The sequence below is a fragment of the Vanellus vanellus genome, assembly GCF_965231255.1.
Source record: "Vanellus vanellus genome assembly, chromosome: 31".
NCBI classification, from domain to species: domain Eukaryota; kingdom Metazoa; phylum Chordata; class Aves; order Charadriiformes; family Charadriidae; genus Vanellus; species Vanellus vanellus.
In genome coordinates this window covers 285616-305652 of record NC_138936.1, presented here as the reverse complement: position 1 = coordinate 305652, position 20037 = coordinate 285616, and the positions used below count along the sequence as shown (strand labels likewise).

The 20037-nt window shown below is 63.9% G+C and overlaps 5 long non-coding RNA genes across 5 annotated transcripts; all 5 read left to right on the top strand.

Moving 5' to 3' along the window:
- Positions 1-714: 714 nt before the first annotated feature.
- On the top strand, positions 715-2247 carry LOC309682669. The gene is made up of 3 exons (XR_014270142.1): positions 715-831; positions 1439-1658; positions 1760-2247. It is a non-coding gene; the product is annotated as an uncharacterized lncRNA (long non-coding RNA).
- A 3901-nt stretch (positions 2248-6148) lies between these two features.
- LOC309682691 lies at positions 6149-6529 on the top strand. Its single transcript, XR_014270147.1, has 3 exons — positions 6149-6213; positions 6332-6401; positions 6514-6529. It is a non-coding gene; the product is annotated as an uncharacterized lncRNA (long non-coding RNA).
- Positions 6530-9118: 2589 nt separating this feature from the next.
- On the top strand, positions 9119-10651 carry LOC309682683. The gene is made up of 3 exons (XR_014270145.1): positions 9119-9235; positions 9843-10062; positions 10164-10651. It is a non-coding gene; the product is annotated as an uncharacterized lncRNA (long non-coding RNA).
- Positions 10652-14552: 3901 nt separating this feature from the next.
- LOC309682697 lies at positions 14553-14933 on the top strand. Its single transcript, XR_014270149.1, has 3 exons — positions 14553-14617; positions 14736-14805; positions 14918-14933. It is a non-coding gene; the product is annotated as an uncharacterized lncRNA (long non-coding RNA).
- Positions 14934-17522: 2589 nt separating this feature from the next.
- LOC309682711 lies at positions 17523-19055 on the top strand. The gene is made up of 3 exons (XR_014270150.1): positions 17523-17639; positions 18247-18466; positions 18568-19055. It is a non-coding gene; the product is annotated as an uncharacterized lncRNA (long non-coding RNA).
- The last annotated feature ends 982 nt before the right edge of the window (positions 19056-20037 follow it).

Here is a 20037-nt window from a genome sequence, read left to right as displayed (position 1 = left end):
GTTTGGTAACCAGTAAGGGCTTCGAAAATGTTCCTTGTTGCCCCGTACCTGAAAAACGGTGCTCAAATCGATAAGGCTGAGCTGGTTTAAGTGGCCCCAGTCTACTTTGGGGAGGGCTGAGCTGGTTTCCAGTGGCCCTAGTTCATTTTGCGGCAGGGCTGGGCTGGTTTCCAGTGGCCCTAATTCATTTTTGGGAGGGCTGAGCTCTTTTCCAGTGGTCCCAGTTCATTTTGGGAGGGATGAGCTGGTTTCCAGTGGCTCCAGTCTACTTTGGGGAGGGCTGGGGTGGTTTCCAGTGCTCCCAGTTCATTTTGGGGAGAGCTGAGCTGGTTTCCTGTGCTCCCAGTTCATTTTGGGGAGGCCTGGGCTGGTTTCAAGTGCTCCCAGTTCACTTCGGGGAGGGCTGGGCTGGTTTCCAGTGCTCCCAGTTCATTTTGGGGAGGGCTGAACTTGTTTCCAGTGCTCCCAGTTCATTTTGGGGAGAGCTGGGCTGGTTTCCAGTGCTCCCAGTTCACTTCGGGGAGGGCTGGGCTGCTTTTGGGGTCACAACCCCTTTCTGGAGGGAAGAGGTGGGGGGGAGCTGAGGGGGGCCAGTCCTTTCCCCGCCCCCTCGCTCTCTAGGCCCGAGTCCTCTCCCCCGCCGTTGCCATGGCGACGCAGGGAGGGCGCATGCGCGGGTGGAGCGGACGCGAAGGGGAACACTTCCGGTGTGCGGCGGCGCGCGGGAGCGGCGGCAGCAGTTGGTACCGGGGAGAACGGGGGGGCCTGGGCCGGAGCGGGGCGGAGGGTGGCACAGGACCGGGCCGGAGGTGGTCGTGAGCGGTTTTGGAGGTGGGTAATGGCGGTTTGGGGCGTTTGTGGGGTGGCGGGACCGGTCTGGGGGGCTCTGGGGGCGGCCTGGGCCTGTTTGTGGGGGCGCAGAGCCGTTTTGGGGGTCCTGTGGGGGAACAGGGCTGATTCAGGGCCCCCACCCCGTCCCCCGCCATCTCTCCGCAGGTGGCGGCAGCCCCGGGTGCCCGCGGCCGGCCTGGCCGGGGGCTTGGCTCCGCTCTCAGCTCCCCACAGCGGGTCAGCCCGACGGAGCCTCCTTTGCCAGCCTCCCGCCAATGGCTAAGCCCCCCCCAGGTATCCCCCAAACAGGGTGGGGAGGCACCGCTGGGACCCCTGAAAAGGGGGGGTGGGGGGGCTGTCATGAGCAGCCCTGGGACCCCCCTAAAGCCCACTGTGACCCTCCTAAAGCCCACAGGGACAAGGACTTGGACATGCGGCCAGAGGGGAGCATCCCCGCTCCTGTGGGAAGGAGCTCTCCGGCACAGTCCAGACGCCGGCAGTGCGTGGCGGCGTGCAGAGCACACGGATGGACGGACAGGGGTCTGTGGAACATGGGGGGCCACAGCTTGGGGCCAGGAAATTGGCCCACCTCACCCTGCCCGTGTAGGTCCCGCAGACGGCAAAGAAGGAGAGTGAGACAAAGTCTGAAAAGAATTTAAAGGAAAAAAGGCCAGAGTAGCAGAGCGGTGAGCGGCCCCGGCACCGACCGTCCCGCAAACAGCCGGCACCCCACGGCCGCCCTCTGTCCCCTCCCTCGGCAGCTTCTCCGCCAGCGGATGGAGGACCGGAGCCCAGGCAGAAGGAGGCAACCATAGACATATCGAGGGGTAAGCGCCCGTCCCCGCAGGACTCCCTGCCCTCCCTGCCACCCATCCATCACCTAAGCAGCAATGAGTTGCTGGACACTCAGCCCCCACTGGAACCCCAGGTCCCACAGACACACCAGGACCACCAAAAGAGCCACCACAACCTGCGCTCAGCGGCCAACCCGGAACTCCTCAACCCAACACCCATCAGCTCCTCCCGGAAGCCCGTGTCCTGTCCTACAGCTATTGACAAGGACAAGATGGAGCGGGTGTGGGAGGGAGATCACCCGCGCTTTCTAGGCCCTGAAGGCACAGACGGAGCAGCCCTGCGAGCCCCACGGCAGCGATTCTGGCCAGGAATCCCCGGAGCTGTGTGGGGCAGGACAATGTCTGAAGCAGGGCTGCGCCGAGCTGTGGGGACGCCTGAAGGACTGGTGGAGGCGCCACTGGACCTCCCAGGGCTGCTTCAGCAAGGCCCGCGAGTGGTGGCAACACTGGGTCCAGACCATAAATGATTCCCTGTGGGAATGATTCTTGGGGGGGCGTGGGGCCGGGAACCCCCCTGGACTGCCCCCCACCTGAAATCTTAAATAAAATTATTATTTCTCTCCCCGGTGCTGTGGGTCATCCTGGACGATGCGCTGTTTGCAGGCGGCGGCGGTTCATGGGGTGTTTAGCAGCTCTGCGTCGGTGGCTGAGTCCGTGACGTATAAAAGGCCTTTGGGGTAAAGAGGTGGATCTGTGGGGGTTTGGTAATCAGTATGGGCTTCGAAAATGTTCCTTGTTGCCATGTACCTGAAAAGCAGCGCTCAAATCGATAAGGCTGAGCTGGTTTCCAGTGTTCCCAGTTCATTTTGGGGAGGGCTGCGCTGGTTTCCAGTGCTCCCAGTTCATTTTGGGGAGGGCTGTGCTTGTTTCCAGTGCTTGCAGTTCACTTTGGGCAGGGCTGGTCTGGTTTCCAGTGTGCCCAGTTTATTTTGGGGAGGGCTGGGTCAGCACGGCACGCAGCCCCTGTGGTGGCTGCCCAGGTTGCGGTGGTGGCACGCGGACCAGACCGTGATGGTGCTGGCTGAGTGGAGTGGCCGGTGCTTGGTGATGTCGACCTCGCCAGTGACATCACAGTGTTCCCCCCGGTGATGGCCAGCAATGCCTGGGCTCCATGGCTACCCCTGCCCCGAGATGTCACCAAGGCGACTATGACTGTCTGTGAAGTGACAAGGGGGTTATGACTGTCTGTGATGTCACAAAGGAGACGTGCCTCCCTGCCAGACTATAAAAGCGGTCGCGGGAAGGTGGGAGCAGGCAGTGGGTGCTGGGCACCGCAGTCTGGCGTCGTCTGCACAGACCGCGGGCTCAACCTCTGCCACACCAGCAGCGTTGGGGACTCCCGTCACTGGGGATCCCCATCGCCCGCCTGTGCTGCTGACTTGGAGCGCTGCGGCTGCACCTCAGCCGGTGCCATGGGGCGCTCCGACGTTGCCCCCGCGCCACACCTGGCCCCGTTCCTGCTGATTGTGCTGGGGCTCGGTGTGCTGTCATCCCTGCTGCGGATCAAGCGGGTCCGGGTAGGTGACTGCTGAACGCAGTGTAGCGCGGTGTGGGGTGGCTTGGGGTGGGATTAGGGGCTGCGGCGTGAGGCCGGGAGCTGCTCCCGTCTCACCCAGCTCCTTGGGGCTCCTGCAGAAATCAAAGAAGTCGTCCAAACATGCAAAAAGTGCGGTGAGAAGGCGGCGGCGGCAGGAGGAGCAGAGCGGTGAGTGGCCCCGGCACCGAGTGCCCCGCAAATGGCCAACACCCCCCGGCAGCCCTGAGCCGGGGCTGTGCCGGGGGCTGCCGGCCGCTCACTGCGTCCCCTCTCTTGGCAGCTTCTCCACCAGCGGGGGGAAGAGCACAGAAACCCACGCCGAAGCAAGAGAATCAGTGAGTGGGGGGGAGACCCCCAGATCCTGCCCCAGACCCTCACCCCATGCCCTGGCCCTGCCTGCGCTGGGCAGCGCTGCCCGCCGGCCGAGGAGGGGGTGCTGCCCGCGCGTCCCGGCGGAGGGGCCGGGGTGTAATGGGGTCTCTTCTCTCTCCTCCTCTGCAGGGCGACTACAGAGACGTTGAGGAGCGAGCGCCCGTCCTCATGGTCCATGCTGCATCTTCTGCGCTTCCGACATTCCAACACCTCCCCGACCTCTCCTCCCAATTCGGAGGGGCTGGGGCCGGTCTTTAGCCAGGACAAACCACAGGAAATATCAGCACAGACCAAGCCCGAGCGGGTCCCCCGGCATGTGGGGGAAACGGCGCAGACCCCCACGGACACACAGCTGCCCCCCAGCACCCGCCCAGCCATGGCCACAGACAAGAAGATGAGCGTCTCTGAGGTCACCCACACCGGCCAGGCCACCCAGTCGAAGATGGAGCGGCACAGTAAGACGGGGAAGGAGATCCAGGCCCAGCGCTGGGCGGCAGCTAGGAGTGTCAGGGGTCCTTCCGTGGGATCCTCCCCAGGAAACCTCCCAGCCCCCCGCCAGAATGGGGGAGCCGGGGCAGCTGGGGCTGCCGGGGGGCCCCAGCCTGGGACCGCAGCTGCCAGGTTTGGACCCGACGTTCCATCAGGAAAGGGACAAGGACTTGCACATGCGGCCAGAGGGGAGCATCCCCGCTCCCACGGGAAGGAGCTTCCCGGCACAGCCCAGACCCCGGCGGTGGGTACCGGCATGAATGGCGCACAGACGGACGGGCAGGGGTCTGTGGAACATGGGGGGCCACAGCTTGGGGCCAGGAAATTGGCCCACGACACCCCGCTCCTGGAGGTCCTGCAGAAGGCAAAGAAGGAGAGTGAGACAAAGTCTGAAAAGAATTCAAAGGAAATAATGCAAGAGGCGAGAACGCGGCCAGAGGAGCAGAGCGGTGAGCGGCCCCGGCACCGACCGTCCCGCAAACAGCCGGCACCCCACGGCCGCCCTCTGTCCCCTCCCTCGGCAGCTTCTCCGCCAGCGGATGGAGGACCGGAGCCCAGGCAGAAGGAGGCAACCACAGACATATCGAGGAGCAAGCGCCAGTCCCCGCAGGACTCCCTGCCCTCCCTGCCACCCATCCATCACCTAAGCAGCAATGAGTTGCTGGACACTCAGCCTCCACTGGAACCCCAGGTCCCACAGACACACCAGGACCACCAAATGAGCCACCACAACCTGCGCTCGGCGGCCAACCCCGAACTCCTCAACCCAACACCCATCAGCTCCTCCCGGAAGCCCGTGCCCCGGCCTGCAGCCACCCAGAAGGAGAAGCTGGAGCGGGTGCGGGAGATCGCCCGCGCTTTCCAGGCCCTGAAGGCGCAGACGGAGCAGCCCTGCGAGACCAACGACAGCGATTCTGGCCGGGAATCCCCGGAGCTGTGTGGGGCAGGCCAATGCCTGAAGCAGGGCTGCGCCGAGCTGTGGGGACGCCTGAAGGACTGGTGGAGGCGCCACTGGACCTCCCAGGGCTGCTTCAGCAAGGCCCGCGAGTGGTGGCAACACTGGGTCCAGACCATAAATGATTCCCTGTGGGAATGATTCTTGGGGGGGCGTGGGGCCGGGAACCCCCCTGGACTGCCCCCCACCTGAAATCTTAAATAAAATTATTATTTCTCTCCCCGGTGCTGTGGGTCATCCTGGACGATGCGCTGTTTGCAGGCGGCGGCGGTTCATGGGGTGTTTAGCAGCTCTGCGTCGGTGGCTGAGTCCGTGACGTATAAAAGGCCTTTGGGGTAAAGAGGTGGATCTGTGGGGGTTTGGTAATCAGTATGGGCTTCGAAAATGTTCCTTGTTGCCATGTACCTGAAAAGCAGCGCTCAAATCGATAAGGCTGAGCTGGTTTCCAGTGTTCCCAGTTCATTTTGGGGAGGGCTGCGCTGGTTTCCAGTGCTCCCAGTTCATTTTGGGGAGGGCTGTGCTTGTTTCCAGTGCTTGCAGTTCACTTTGGGCAGGGCTGGTCTGGTTTCCAGTGTGCCCAGTTTATTTTGGGGAGGGCTGGGTCAGCACGGCACGCAGCCCCTGTGGTGGCTGCCCAGGTTGCGGTGGTGGCACGCGGACCAGACCGTGATGGTGCTGGCTGAGTGGAGTGGCCGGTGCTTGGTGATGTCGACCTCGCCAGTGACATCACAGTGTTCCCCCCGGTGATGGCCAGCAATGCCTGGGCTCCATGGCTACCCCTGCCCCGAGATGTCACCAAGGCGACTATGACTGTCTGTGAAGTGACAAGGGGGTTATGACTGTCTGTGATGTCACAAAGGAGACGTGCCTCCCTGCCAGACTATAAAAGCGGTCGCGGGAAGGTGGGAGCAGGCAGTGGGTGCTGGGCACCGCAGTCTGGCGTCGTCTGCACAGACCGCGGGCTCAACCTCTGCCACACCAGCAGCGTTGGGGACTCCCGTCACTGGGGATCCCCATCGCCCGCCTGTGCTGCTGACTTGGAGCGCTGCGGCTGCACCTCAGCCGGTGCCATGGGGCGCTCCGACGTTGCCCCCGCGCCACACCTGGCCCCGTTCCTGCTGATTGTGCTGGGGCTCGGTGTGCTGTCATCCCTGCTGCGGATCAAGCGGGTCCGGGTAGGTGACTGCTGAACGCAGTGTAGCGCGGTGTGGGGTGGCTTGGGGTGGGATTAGGGGCTGCGGCGTGAGGCCGGGAGCTGCTCCCGTCTCACCCAGCTCCTTGGGGCTCCTGCAGAAATCAAAGAAGTCGTCCAAACATGCAAAAAGTGCGGTGAGAAGGCGGCGGCGGCAGGAGGAGCAGAGCGGTGAGTGGCCCCGGCACCGAGTGCCCCGCAAATGGCCAACACCCCCCGGCAGCCCTGAGCCGGGGCTGTGCCGGGGGCTGCCGGCCGCTCACTGCGTCCCCTCTCTTGGCAGCTTCTCCACCAGCGGAGGGAAGAGCACAGAAACCCACGCCGAAGCAAGAGAATCAGTGAGTGGGGGGGAGACCCCCAGATCCTGCCCCAGACCCTCACCCCATGCCCTGGCCCTGCCTGCGCTGGGCAGCGCTGCCCGCCGGCCGAGGAGGGGGTGCTGCCCGCGCGTCCCGGCGGAGGGGCCGGGGTGTAATGGGGTCTCTTCTCTCTCCTCCTCTGCAGGGCGACTACAGAGACGTTGAGGAGCGAGCGCCCGTCCTCATGGTCCATGCTGCATCTTCTGCGCTTCCGACATTCCAACACCTCCCCGACCTCTCCTCCCAATTCGGAGGGGCTGGGGCCGGTCTTTAGCCAGGACAAACCACAGGAAATATCAGCACAGACCAAGCCCGAGCGGGTCCCCCGGCATGTGGGGGAAACGGCGCAGACCCCCACGGACACACAGCTGCCCCCCAGCACCCGCCCAGCCATGGCCACAGACAAGAAGATGAGCGTCTCTGAGGTCACCCACACCGGCCAGGCCACCCAGTCGAAGATGGAGCGGCACAGTAAGACGGGGAAGGAGATCCAGGCCCAGCGCTGGGCGGCAGCTAGGAGTGTCAGGGGTCCTTCCGTGGGATCCTCCCCAGGAAACCTCCCAGCCCCCCGCCAGAATGGGGGAGCCGGGGCAGCTGGGGCTGCCGGGGGGCCCCAGCCTGGGACCGCAGCTGCCAGGTTTGGACCCGACGTTCCATCAGGAAAGGGACAAGGACTTGCACATGCGGCCAGAGGGGAGCATCCCCGCTCCCACGGGAAGGAGCTTCCCGGCACAGCCCAGACCCCGGCGGTGGGTACCGGCATGAATGGCGCACAGACGGACGGGCAGGGGTCTGTGGAACATGGGGGGCCACAGCTTGGGGCCAGGAAATTGGCCCACGACACCCCGCTCCTGGAGGTCCTGCAGAAGGCAAAGAAGGAGAGTGAGACAAAGTCTGAAAAGAATTCAAAGGAAATAATGCAAGAGGCGAGAACGCGGCCAGAGGAGCAGAGCGGTGAGCGGCCCCGGCACCGACCGTCCCGCAAACAGCCGGCACCCCACGGCCGCCCTCTGTCCCCTCCCTCGGCAGCTTCTCCGCCAGCGGATGGAGGACCGGAGCCCAGGCAGAAGGAGGCAACCACAGACATATCGAGGAGCAAGCGCCAGTCCCCGCAGGACTCCCTGCCCTCCCTGCCACCCATCCATCACCTAAGCAGCAATGAGTTGCTGGACACTCAGCCTCCACTGGAACCCCAGGTCCCACAGACACACCAGGACCACCAAATGAGCCACCACAACCTGCGCTCGGCGGCCAACCCCGAACTCCTCAACCCAACACCCATCAGCTCCTCCCGGAAGCCCGTGCCCCGGCCTGCAGCCACCCAGAAGGAGAAGCTGGAGCGGGTGCGGGAGATCGCCCGCGCTTTCCAGGCCCTGAAGGCGCAGACGGAGCAGCCCTGCGAGACCAACGACAGCGATTCTGGCCGGGAATCCCCGGAGCTGTGTGGGGCAGGCCAATGCCTGAAGCAGGGCTGCGCCGAGCTGTGGGGACGCCTGAAGGACTGGTGGAGGCGCCACTGGACCTCCCAGGGCTGCTTCAGCAAGGCCCGCGAGTGGTGGCAACACTGGGTCCAGACCATAAATGATTCCCTGTGGGAATGATTCTTGGGGGGGCGTGGGGCCGGGAGCCCCCCTGGACTGCCCCCACCTGAAATCTTAAATAAAATTATTATTTCTCTCCCCGGTGCTGTGGGTCATCCTGGACGATGCGCTGTTTGCAGGCAGCAGCGGTTCATGGGGTGTTTAGCAGCTCTGCGTCGGTGGCTGAGTCCGTGACATAAAAAAGGCCTTTGGGGTAAAGAGGTGGATCTGTGGGGTTTGGTAACCAGTAAGGGCTTCGAAAATGTTCCTTGTTGCCCCGTACCTGAAAAACGGTGCTCAAATCGATAAGGCTGAGCTGGTTTAAGTGGCCCCAGTCTACTTTGGGGAGGGCTGAGCTGGTTTCCAGTGGCCCTAGTTCATTTTGCGGCAGGGCTGGGCTGGTTTCCAGTGGCCCTAATTCATTTTTGGGAGGGCTGAGCTCTTTTCCAGTGGTCCCAGTTCATTTTGGGAGGGATGAGCTGGTTTCCAGTGGCTCCAGTCTACTTTGGGGAGGGCTGGGGTGGTTTCCAGTGCTCCCAGTTCATTTTGGGGAGAGCTGAGCTGGTTTCCTGTGCTCCCAGTTCATTTTGGGGAGGCCTGGGCTGGTTTCAAGTGCTCCCAGTTCACTTCGGGGAGGGCTGGGCTGGTTTCCAGTGCTCCCAGTTCATTTTGGGGAGGGCTGAACTTGTTTCCAGTGCTCCCAGTTCATTTTGGGGAGAGCTGGGCTGGTTTCCAGTGCTCCCAGTTCACTTCGGGGAGGGCTGGGCTGCTTTTGGGGTCACAACCCCTTTCTGGAGGGAAGAGGTGGGGGGGAGCTGAGGGGGGCCAGTCCTTTCCCCGCCCCCTCGCTCTCTAGGCCCGAGTCCTCTCCCCCGCCGTTGCCATGGCGACGCAGGGAGGGCGCATGCGCGGGTGGAGCGGACGCGAAGGGGAACACTTCCGGTGTGCGGCGGCGCGCGGGAGCGGCGGCAGCAGTTGGTACCGGGGAGAACGGGGGGGCCTGGGCCGGAGCGGGGCGGAGGGTGGCACAGGACCGGGCCGGAGGTGGTCGTGAGCGGTTTTGGAGGTGGGTAATGGCGGTTTGGGGCGTTTGTGGGGTGGCGGGACCGGTCTGGGGGGCTCTGGGGGCGGCCTGGGCCTGTTTGTGGGGGCGCAGAGCCGTTTTGGGGGTCCTGTGGGGGAACAGGGCTGATTCAGGGCCCCCACCCCGTCCCCCGCCATCTCTCCGCAGGTGGCGGCAGCCCCGGGTGCCCGCGGCCGGCCTGGCCGGGGGCTTGGCTCCGCTCTCAGCTCCCCACAGCGGGTCAGCCCGACGGAGCCTCCTTTGCCAGCCTCCCGCCAATGGCTAAGCCCCCCCCAGGTATCCCCCAAACAGGGTGGGGAGGCACCGCTGGGACCCCTGAAAAGGGGGGGTGGGGGGGCTGTCATGAGCAGCCCTGGGACCCCCCTAAAGCCCACTGTGACCCTCCTAAAGCCCACAGGGACAAGGACTTGGACATGCGGCCAGAGGGGAGCATCCCCGCTCCTGTGGGAAGGAGCTCTCCGGCACAGTCCAGACGCCGGCAGTGCGTGGCGGCGTGCAGAGCACACGGATGGACGGACAGGGGTCTGTGGAACATGGGGGGCCACAGCTTGGGGCCAGGAAATTGGCCCACCTCACCCTGCCCGTGTAGGTCCCGCAGACGGCAAAGAAGGAGAGTGAGACAAAGTCTGAAAAGAATTTAAAGGAAAAAAGGCCAGAGTAGCAGAGCGGTGAGCGGCCCCGGCACCGACCGTCCCGCAAACAGCCGGCACCCCACGGCCGCCCTCTGTCCCCTCCCTCGGCAGCTTCTCCGCCAGCGGATGGAGGACCGGAGCCCAGGCAGAAGGAGGCAACCATAGACATATCGAGGGGTAAGCGCCCGTCCCCGCAGGACTCCCTGCCCTCCCTGCCACCCATCCATCACCTAAGCAGCAATGAGTTGCTGGACACTCAGCCCCCACTGGAACCCCAGGTCCCACAGACACACCAGGACCACCAAAAGAGCCACCACAACCTGCGCTCAGCGGCCAACCCGGAACTCCTCAACCCAACACCCATCAGCTCCTCCCGGAAGCCCGTGTCCTGTCCTACAGCTATTGACAAGGACAAGATGGAGCGGGTGTGGGAGGGAGATCACCCGCGCTTTCTAGGCCCTGAAGGCACAGACGGAGCAGCCCTGCGAGCCCCACGGCAGCGATTCTGGCCAGGAATCCCCGGAGCTGTGTGGGGCAGGACAATGTCTGAAGCAGGGCTGCGCCGAGCTGTGGGGACGCCTGAAGGACTGGTGGAGGCGCCACTGGACCTCCCAGGGCTGCTTCAGCAAGGCCCGCGAGTGGTGGCAACACTGGGTCCAGACCATAAATGATTCCCTGTGGGAATGATTCTTGGGGGGGCGTGGGGCCGGGAACCCCCCTGGACTGCCCCCCACCTGAAATCTTAAATAAAATTATTATTTCTCTCCCCGGTGCTGTGGGTCATCCTGGACGATGCGCTGTTTGCAGGCGGCGGCGGTTCATGGGGTGTTTAGCAGCTCTGCGTCGGTGGCTGAGTCCGTGACGTATAAAAGGCCTTTGGGGTAAAGAGGTGGATCTGTGGGGGTTTGGTAATCAGTATGGGCTTCGAAAATGTTCCTTGTTGCCATGTACCTGAAAAGCAGCGCTCAAATCGATAAGGCTGAGCTGGTTTCCAGTGTTCCCAGTTCATTTTGGGGAGGGCTGCGCTGGTTTCCAGTGCTCCCAGTTCATTTTGGGGAGGGCTGTGCTTGTTTCCAGTGCTTGCAGTTCACTTTGGGCAGGGCTGGTCTGGTTTCCAGTGTGCCCAGTTTATTTTGGGGAGGGCTGGGTCAGCACGGCACGCAGCCCCTGTGGTGGCTGCCCAGGTTGCGGTGGTGGCACGCGGACCAGACCGTGATGGTGCTGGCTGAGTGGAGTGGCCGGTGCTTGGTGATGTCGACCTCGCCAGTGACATCACAGTGTTCCCCCCGGTGATGGCCAGCAATGCCTGGGCTCCATGGCTACCCCTGCCCCGAGATGTCACCAAGGCGACTATGACTGTCTGTGAAGTGACAAGGGGGTTATGACTGTCTGTGATGTCACAAAGGAGACGTGCCTCCCTGCCAGACTATAAAAGCGGTCGCGGGAAGGTGGGAGCAGGCAGTGGGTGCTGGGCACCGCAGTCTGGCGTCGTCTGCACAGACCGCGGGCTCAACCTCTGCCACACCAGCAGCGTTGGGGACTCCCGTCACTGGGGATCCCCATCGCCCGCCTGTGCTGCTGACTTGGAGCGCTGCGGCTGCACCTCAGCCGGTGCCATGGGGCGCTCCGACGTTGCCCCCGCGCCACACCTGGCCCCGTTCCTGCTGATTGTGCTGGGGCTCGGTGTGCTGTCATCCCTGCTGCGGATCAAGCGGGTCCGGGTAGGTGACTGCTGAACGCAGTGTAGCGCGGTGTGGGGTGGCTTGGGGTGGGATTAGGGGCTGCGGCGTGAGGCCGGGAGCTGCTCCCGTCTCACCCAGCTCCTTGGGGCTCCTGCAGAAATCAAAGAAGTCGTCCAAACATGCAAAAAGTGCGGTGAGAAGGCGGCGGCGGCAGGAGGAGCAGAGCGGTGAGTGGCCCCGGCACCGAGTGCCCCGCAAATGGCCAACACCCCCCGGCAGCCCTGAGCCGGGGCTGTGCCGGGGGCTGCCGGCCGCTCACTGCGTCCCCTCTCTTGGCAGCTTCTCCACCAGCGGGGGGAAGAGCACAGAAACCCACGCCGAAGCAAGAGAATCAGTGAGTGGGGGGGAGACCCCCAGATCCTGCCCCAGACCCTCACCCCATGCCCTGGCCCTGCCTGCGCTGGGCAGCGCTGCCCGCCGGCCGAGGAGGGGGTGCTGCCCGCGCGTCCCGGCGGAGGGGCCGGGGTGTAATGGGGTCTCTTCTCTCTCCTCCTCTGCAGGGCGACTACAGAGACGTTGAGGAGCGAGCGCCCGTCCTCATGGTCCATGCTGCATCTTCTGCGCTTCCGACATTCCAACACCTCCCCGACCTCTCCTCCCAATTCGGAGGGGCTGGGGCCGGTCTTTAGCCAGGACAAACCACAGGAAATATCAGCACAGACCAAGCCCGAGCGGGTCCCCCGGCATGTGGGGGAAACGGCGCAGACCCCCACGGACACACAGCTGCCCCCCAGCACCCGCCCAGCCATGGCCACAGACAAGAAGATGAGCGTCTCTGAGGTCACCCACACCGGCCAGGCCACCCAGTCGAAGATGGAGCGGCACAGTAAGACGGGGAAGGAGATCCAGGCCCAGCGCTGGGCGGCAGCTAGGAGTGTCAGGGGTCCTTCCGTGGGATCCTCCCCAGGAAACCTCCCAGCCCCCCGCCAGAATGGGGGAGCCGGGGCAGCTGGGGCTGCCGGGGGGCCCCAGCCTGGGACCGCAGCTGCCAGGTTTGGACCCGACGTTCCATCAGGAAAGGGACAAGGACTTGCACATGCGGCCAGAGGGGAGCATCCCCGCTCCCACGGGAAGGAGCTTCCCGGCACAGCCCAGACCCCGGCGGTGGGTACCGGCATGAATGGCGCACAGACGGACGGGCAGGGGTCTGTGGAACATGGGGGGCCACAGCTTGGGGCCAGGAAATTGGCCCACGACACCCCGCTCCTGGAGGTCCTGCAGAAGGCAAAGAAGGAGAGTGAGACAAAGTCTGAAAAGAATTCAAAGGAAATAATGCAAGAGGCGAGAACGCGGCCAGAGGAGCAGAGCGGTGAGCGGCCCCGGCACCGACCGTCCCGCAAACAGCCGGCACCCCACGGCCGCCCTCTGTCCCCTCCCTCGGCAGCTTCTCCGCCAGCGGATGGAGGACCGGAGCCCAGGCAGAAGGAGGCAACCACAGACATATCGAGGAGCAAGCGCCAGTCCCCGCAGGACTCCCTGCCCTCCCTGCCACCCATCCATCACCTAAGCAGCAATGAGTTGCTGGACACTCAGCCTCCACTGGAACCCCAGGTCCCACAGACACACCAGGACCACCAAATGAGCCACCACAACCTGCGCTCGGCGGCCAACCCCGAACTCCTCAACCCAACACCCATCAGCTCCTCCCGGAAGCCCGTGCCCCGGCCTGCAGCCACCCAGAAGGAGAAGCTGGAGCGGGTGCGGGAGATCGCCCGCGCTTTCCAGGCCCTGAAGGCGCAGACGGAGCAGCCCTGCGAGACCAACGACAGCGATTCTGGCCGGGAATCCCCGGAGCTGTGTGGGGCAGGCCAATGCCTGAAGCAGGGCTGCGCCGAGCTGTGGGGACGCCTGAAGGACTGGTGGAGGCGCCACTGGACCTCCCAGGGCTGCTTCAGCAAGGCCCGCGAGTGGTGGCAACACTGGGTCCAGACCATAAATGATTCCCTGTGGGAATGATTCTTGGGGGGGCGTGGGGCCGGGAACCCCCCTGGACTGCCCCCCACCTGAAATCTTAAATAAAATTATTATTTCTCTCCCCGGTGCTGTGGGTCATCCTGGACGATGCGCTGTTTGCAGGCGGCGGCGGTTCATGGGGTGTTTAGCAGCTCTGCGTCGGTGGCTGAGTCCGTGACGTATAAAAGGCCTTTGGGGTAAAGAGGTGGATCTGTGGGGGTTTGGTAATCAGTATGGGCTTCGAAAATGTTCCTTGTTGCCATGTACCTGAAAAGCAGCGCTCAAATCGATAAGGCTGAGCTGGTTTCCAGTGTTCCCAGTTCATTTTGGGGAGGGCTGCGCTGGTTTCCAGTGCTCCCAGTTCATTTTGGGGAGGGCTGTGCTTGTTTCCAGTGCTTGCAGTTCACTTTGGGCAGGGCTGGTCTGGTTTCCAGTGTGCCCAGTTTATTTTGGGGAGGGCTGGGTCAGCACGGCACGCAGCCCCTGTGGTGGCTGCCCAGGTTGCGGTGGTGGCACGCGGACCAGACCGTGATGGTGCTGGCTGAGTGGAGTGGCCGGTGCTTGGTGATGTCGACCTCGCCAGTGACATCACAGTGTTCCCCCCGGTGATGGCCAGCAATGCCTGGGCTCCATGGCTACCCCTGCCCCGAGATGTCACCAAGGCGACTATGACTGTCTGTGAAGTGACAAGGGGGTTATGACTGTCTGTGATGTCACAAAGGAGACGTGCCTCCCTGCCAGACTATAAAAGCGGTCGCGGGAAGGTGGGAGCAGGCAGTGGGTGCTGGGCACCGCAGTCTGGCGTCGTCTGCACAGACCGCGGGCTCAACCTCTGCCACACCAGCAGCGTTGGGGACTCCCGTCACTGGGGATCCCCATCGCCCGCCTGTGCTGCTGACTTGGAGCGCTGCGGCTGCACCTCAGCCGGTGCCATGGGGCGCTCCGACGTTGCCCCCGCGCCACACCTGGCCCCGTTCCTGCTGATTGTGCTGGGGCTCGGTGTGCTGTCATCCCTGCTGCGGATCAAGCGGGTCCGGGTAGGTGACTGCTGAACGCAGTGTAGCGCGGTGTGGGGTGGCTTGGGGTGGGATTAGGGGCTGCGGCGTGAGGCCGGGAGCTGCTCCCGTCTCACCCAGCTCCTTGGGGCTCCTGCAGAAATCAAAGAAGTCGTCCAAACATGCAAAAAGTGCGGTGAGAAGGCGGCGGCGGCAGGAGGAGCAGAGCGGTGAGTGGCCCCGGCACCGAGTGCCCCGCAAATGGCCAACACCCCCCGGCAGCCCTGAGCCGGGGCTGTGCCGGGGGCTGCCGGCCGCTCACTGCGTCCCCTCTCTTGGCAGCTTCTCCACCAGCGGAGGGAAGAGCACAGAAACCCACGCCGAAGCAAGAGAATCAGTGAGTGGGGGGGAGACCCCCAGATCCTGCCCCAGACCCTCACCCCATGCCCTGGCCCTGCCTGCGCTGGGCAGCGCTGCCCGCCGGCCGAGGAGGGGGTGCTGCCCGCGCGTCCCGGCGGAGGGGCCGGGGTGTAATGGGGTCTCTTCTCTCTCCTCCTCTGCAGGGCGACTACAGAGACGTTGAGGAGCGAGCGCCCGTCCTCATGGTCCATGCTGCATCTTCTGCGCTTCCGACATTCCAACACCTCCCCGACCTCTCCTCCCAATTCGGAGGGGCTGGGGCCGGTCTTTAGCCAGGACAAACCACAGGAAATATCAGCACAGACCAAGCCCGAGCGGGTCCCCCGGCATGTGGGGGAAACGGCGCAGACCCCCACGGACACACAGCTGCCCCCCAGCACCCGCCCAGCCATGGCCACAGACAAGAAGATGAGCGTCTCTGAGGTCACCCACACCGGCCAGGCCACCCAGTCGAAGATGGAGCGGCACAGTAAGACGGGGAAGGAGATCCAGGCCCAGCGCTGGGCGGCAGCTAGGAGTGTCAGGGGTCCTTCCGTGGGATCCTCCCCAGGAAACCTCCCAGCCCCCCGCCAGAATGGGGGAGCCGGGGCAGCTGGGGCTGCCGGGGGGCCCCAGCCTGGGACCGCAGCTGCCAGGTTTGGACCCGACGTTCCATCAGGAAAGGGACAAGGACTTGCACATGCGGCCAGAGGGGAGCATCCCCGCTCCCACGGGAAGGAGCTTCCCGGCACAGCCCAGACCCCGGCGGTGGGTACCGGCATGAATGGCGCACAGACGGACGGGCAGGGGTCTGTGGAACATGGGGGGCCACAGCTTGGGGCCAGGAAATTGGCCCACGACACCCCGCTCCTGGAGGTCCTGCAGAAGGCAAAGAAGGAGAGTGAGACAAAGTCTGAAAAGAATTCAAAGGAAATAATGCAAGAGGCGAGAACGCGGCCAGAGGAGCAGAGCGGTGAGCGGCCCCGGCACCGACCGTCCCGCAAACAGCCGGCACCCCACGGCCGCCCTCTGTCCCCTCCCTCGGCAGCTTCTCCGCCAGCGGATGGAGGACCGGAGCCCAGGCAGAAGGAGGCAACCACAGACATATCGAGGAGCAAGCGCCAGTCCCCGCAGGACTCCCTGCCCTCCCTGCCACCCATCCATCACCTAAGCAGCAATGAGTTGCTGGACACTCAGCCTCCACTGGAACCCCAGGTCCCACAGACACACCAGGACCACCAAATGAGCCACCACAACCTGCGCTCGGCGGCCAACCCCGAACTCCTCAACCCAACACCCATCAGCTCCTCCCGGAAGCCCGTGCCCCGGCCTGCAGCCACCCAGAAGGAGAAGCTGGAGCGGGTGCGGGAGATCGCCCGCGCTTTCCAGGCCCTGAAGGCGCAGACGGAGCAGCCCTGCGAGACCAACGACAGCGATTCTGGCCGGGAATCCCCGGAGCTGTGTGGGGCAGGCCAATGCCTGAAGCAGGGCTGCGCCGAGCTGTGGGGACGCCTGAAGGACTGGTGGAGGCGCCACTGGACCTCCCAGGGCTGCTTCAGCAAGGCCCGCGAGTGGTGGCAACACTGGGTCCAGACCATAAATGATTCCCTGTGGGAATGATTCTTGGGGGGGCGTGGGGCCGGGAGCCCCCCTGGACTGCCCCCACCTGAAATCTTAAATAAAATTATTATTTCTCTCCCCGGTGCTGTGGGTCATCCTGGACGATGCGCTGTTTGCAGGCAGCAGCGGTTCATGGGGTGTTTAGCAGCTCTGCGTCGGTGGCTGAGTCCGTGACATAAAAAAGGCCTTTGGGGTAAAGAGGTGGATCTGTGGGGTTTGGTAACCAGTAAGGGCTTCGAAAATGTTCCTTGTTGCCCCGTACCTGAAAAACGGTGCTCAAATCGATAAGGCTGAGCTGGTTTAAGTGGCCCCAGTCTACTTTGGGGAGGGCTGAGCTGGTTTCCAGTGGCCCTAGTTCATTTTGCGGCAGGGCTGGGCTGGTTTCCAGTGGCCCTAATTCATTTTTGGGAGGGCTGAGCTCTTTTCCAGTGGTCCCAGTTCATTTTGGGAGGGATGAGCTGGTTTCCAGTGGCTCCAGTCTACTTTGGGGAGGGCTGGGGTGGTTTCCAGTGCTCCCAGTTCATTTTGGGGAGAGCTGAGCTGGTTTCCTGTGCTCCCAGTTCATTTTGGGGAGGCCTGGGCTGGTTTCAAGTGCTCCCAGTTCACTTCGGGGAGGGCTGGGCTGGTTTCCAGTGCTCCCAGTTCATTTTGGGGAGGGCTGAACTTGTTTCCAGTGCTCCCAGTTCATTTTGGGGAGAGCTGGGCTGGTTTCCAGTGCTCCCAGTTCACTTCGGGGAGGGCTGGGCTGCTTTTGGGGTCACAACCCCTTTCTGGAGGGAAGAGGTGGGGGGGAGCTGAGGGGGGCCAGTCCTTTCCCCGCCCCCTCGCTCTCTAGGCCCGAGTCCTCTCCCCCGCCGTTGCCATGGCGACGCAGGGAGGGCGCATGCGCGGGTGGAGCGGACGCGAAGGGGAACACTTCCGGTGTGCGGCGGCGCGCGGGAGCGGCGGCAGCAGTTGGTACCGGGGAGAACGGGGGGGCCTGGGCCGGAGCGGGGCGGAGGGTGGCACAGGACCGGGCCGGAGGTGGTCGTGAGCGGTTTTGGAGGTGGGTAATGGCGGTTTGGGGCGTTTGTGGGGTGGCGGGACCGGTCTGGGGGGCTCTGGGGGCGGCCTGGGCCTGTTTGTGGGGGCGCAGAGCCGTTTTGGGGGTCCTGTGGGGGAACAGGGCTGATTCAGGGCCCCCACCCCGTCCCCCGCCATCTCTCCGCAGGTGGCGGCAGCCCCGGGTGCCCGCGGCCGGCCTGGCCGGGGGCTTGGCTCCGCTCTCAGCTCCCCACAGCGGGTCAGCCCGACGGAGCCTCCTTTGCCAGCCTCCCGCCAATGGCTAAGCCCCCCCCAGGTATCCCCCAAACAGGGTGGGGAGGCACCGCTGGGACCCCTGAAAAGGGGGGGTGGGGGGGCTGTCATGAGCAGCCCTGGGACCCCCCTAAAGCCCACTGTGACCCTCCTAAAGCCCACAGGGACAAGGACTTGGACATGCGGCCAGAGGGGAGCATCCCCGCTCCTGTGGGAAGGAGCTCCCCGGCACAGTCCAGACGCCGGCAGTGCGTGGCGGCGTGCAGAGCACACGGATGGACGGACAGGGGTCTGTGGAACATGGGGGGCCACAGCTTGGGGCCAGGAAATTGGCCCACCTCACCCTGCCCGTGTAGGTCCCGCAGACGGCAAAGAAGGAGAGTGAGACAAAGTCTGAAAAGAATTTAAAGGAAAAAAGGCCAGAGTAGCAGAGCGGTGAGCGGCCCCGGCACCGACCGTCCCGCAAACAGCCGGCACCCCACGGCCGCCCTCTGTCCCCTCCCTCGGCAGCTTCTCCGCCAGCGGATGGAGGACCGGAGCCCAGGCAGAAGGAGGCAACCATAGACATATCGAGGGGTAAGCGCCCGTCCCCGCAGGACTCCCTGCCCTCCCTGCCACCCATCCATCACCTAAGCAGCAATGAGTTGCTGGACACTCAGCCCCCACTGGAACCCCAGGTCCCACAGACACACCAGGACCACCAAAAGAGCCACCACAACCTGCGCTCAGCGGCCAACCCGGAACTCCTCAACCCAACACCCATCAGCTCCTCCCGGAAGCCCGTGTCCTGTCCTACAGCTATTGACAAGGACAAGATGGAGCGGGTGTGGGAGGGAGATCACCCGCGCTTTCTAGGCCCTGAAGGCACAGACGGAGCAGCCCTGCGAGCCCCACGGCAGCGATTCTGGCCAGGAATCCCCGGAGCTGTGTGGGGCAGGACAATGTCTGAAGCAGGGCTGCGCCGAGCTGTGGGGACGCCTGAAGGACTGGTGGAGGCGCCACTGGACCTCCCAGGGCTGCTTCAGCAAGGCCCGCGAGTGGTGGCAACACTGGGTCCAGACCATAAATGATTCCCTGTGGGAATGATTCTTGGGGGGGCGTGGGGCCGGGAACCCCCCTGGACTGCCCCCCACCTGAAATCTTAAATAAAATTATTATTTCTCTCCCCGGTGCTGTGGGTCATCCTGGACGATGCGCTGTTTGCAGGCGGCGGCGGTTCATGGGGTGTTTAGCAGCTCTGCGTCGGTGGCTGAGTCCGTGACGTATAAAAGGCCTTTGGGGTAAAGAGGTGGATCTGTGGGGGTTTGGTAATCAGTATGGGCTTCGAAAATGTTCCTTGTTGCCATGTACCTGAAAAGCAGCGCTCAAATCGATAAGGCTGAGCTGGTTTCCAGTGTTCCCAGTTCATTTTGGGGAGGGCTGCGCTGGTTTCCAGTGCTCCCAGTTCATTTTGGGGAGGGCTGTGCTTGTTTCCAGTGCTTGCAGTTCACTTTGGGCAGGGCTGGTCTGGTTTCCAGTGTGCCCAGTTTATTTTGGGGAGGGCTGGGTCAGCACGGCACGCAGCCCCTGTGGTGGCTGCCCAGGTTGCGGTGGTGGCACGCGGACCAGACCGTGATGGTGCTGGCTGAGTGGAGTGGCCGGTGCTTGGTGATGTCGACCTCGCCAGTGACATCACAGTGTTCCCCCCGGTGATGGCCAGCAATGCCTGGGCTCCATGGCTACCCCTGCCCCGAGATGTCACCAAGGCGACTATGACTGTCTGTGAAGTGACAAGGGGGTTATGACTGTCTGTGATGTCACAAAGGAGACGTGCCTCCCTGCCAGACTATAAAAGCGGTCGCGGGAAGGTGGGAGCAGGCAGTGGGTGCTGGGCACCGCAGTCTGGCGTCGTCTGCACAGACCGCGGGCTCAACCTCTGCCACACCAGCAGCGTTGGGGACTCCCGTCACTGGGGATCCCCATCGCCCGCCTGTGCTGCTGACTTGGAGCGCTGCGGCTGCACCTCAGCCGGTGCCATGGGGCGCTCCGACGTTGCCCCCGCGCCACACCTGGCCCCGTTCCTGCTGATTGTGCTGGGGCTCGGTGTGCTGTCATCCCTGCTGCGGATCAAGCGGGTCCGGGTAGGTGACTGCTGAACGCAGTGTAGC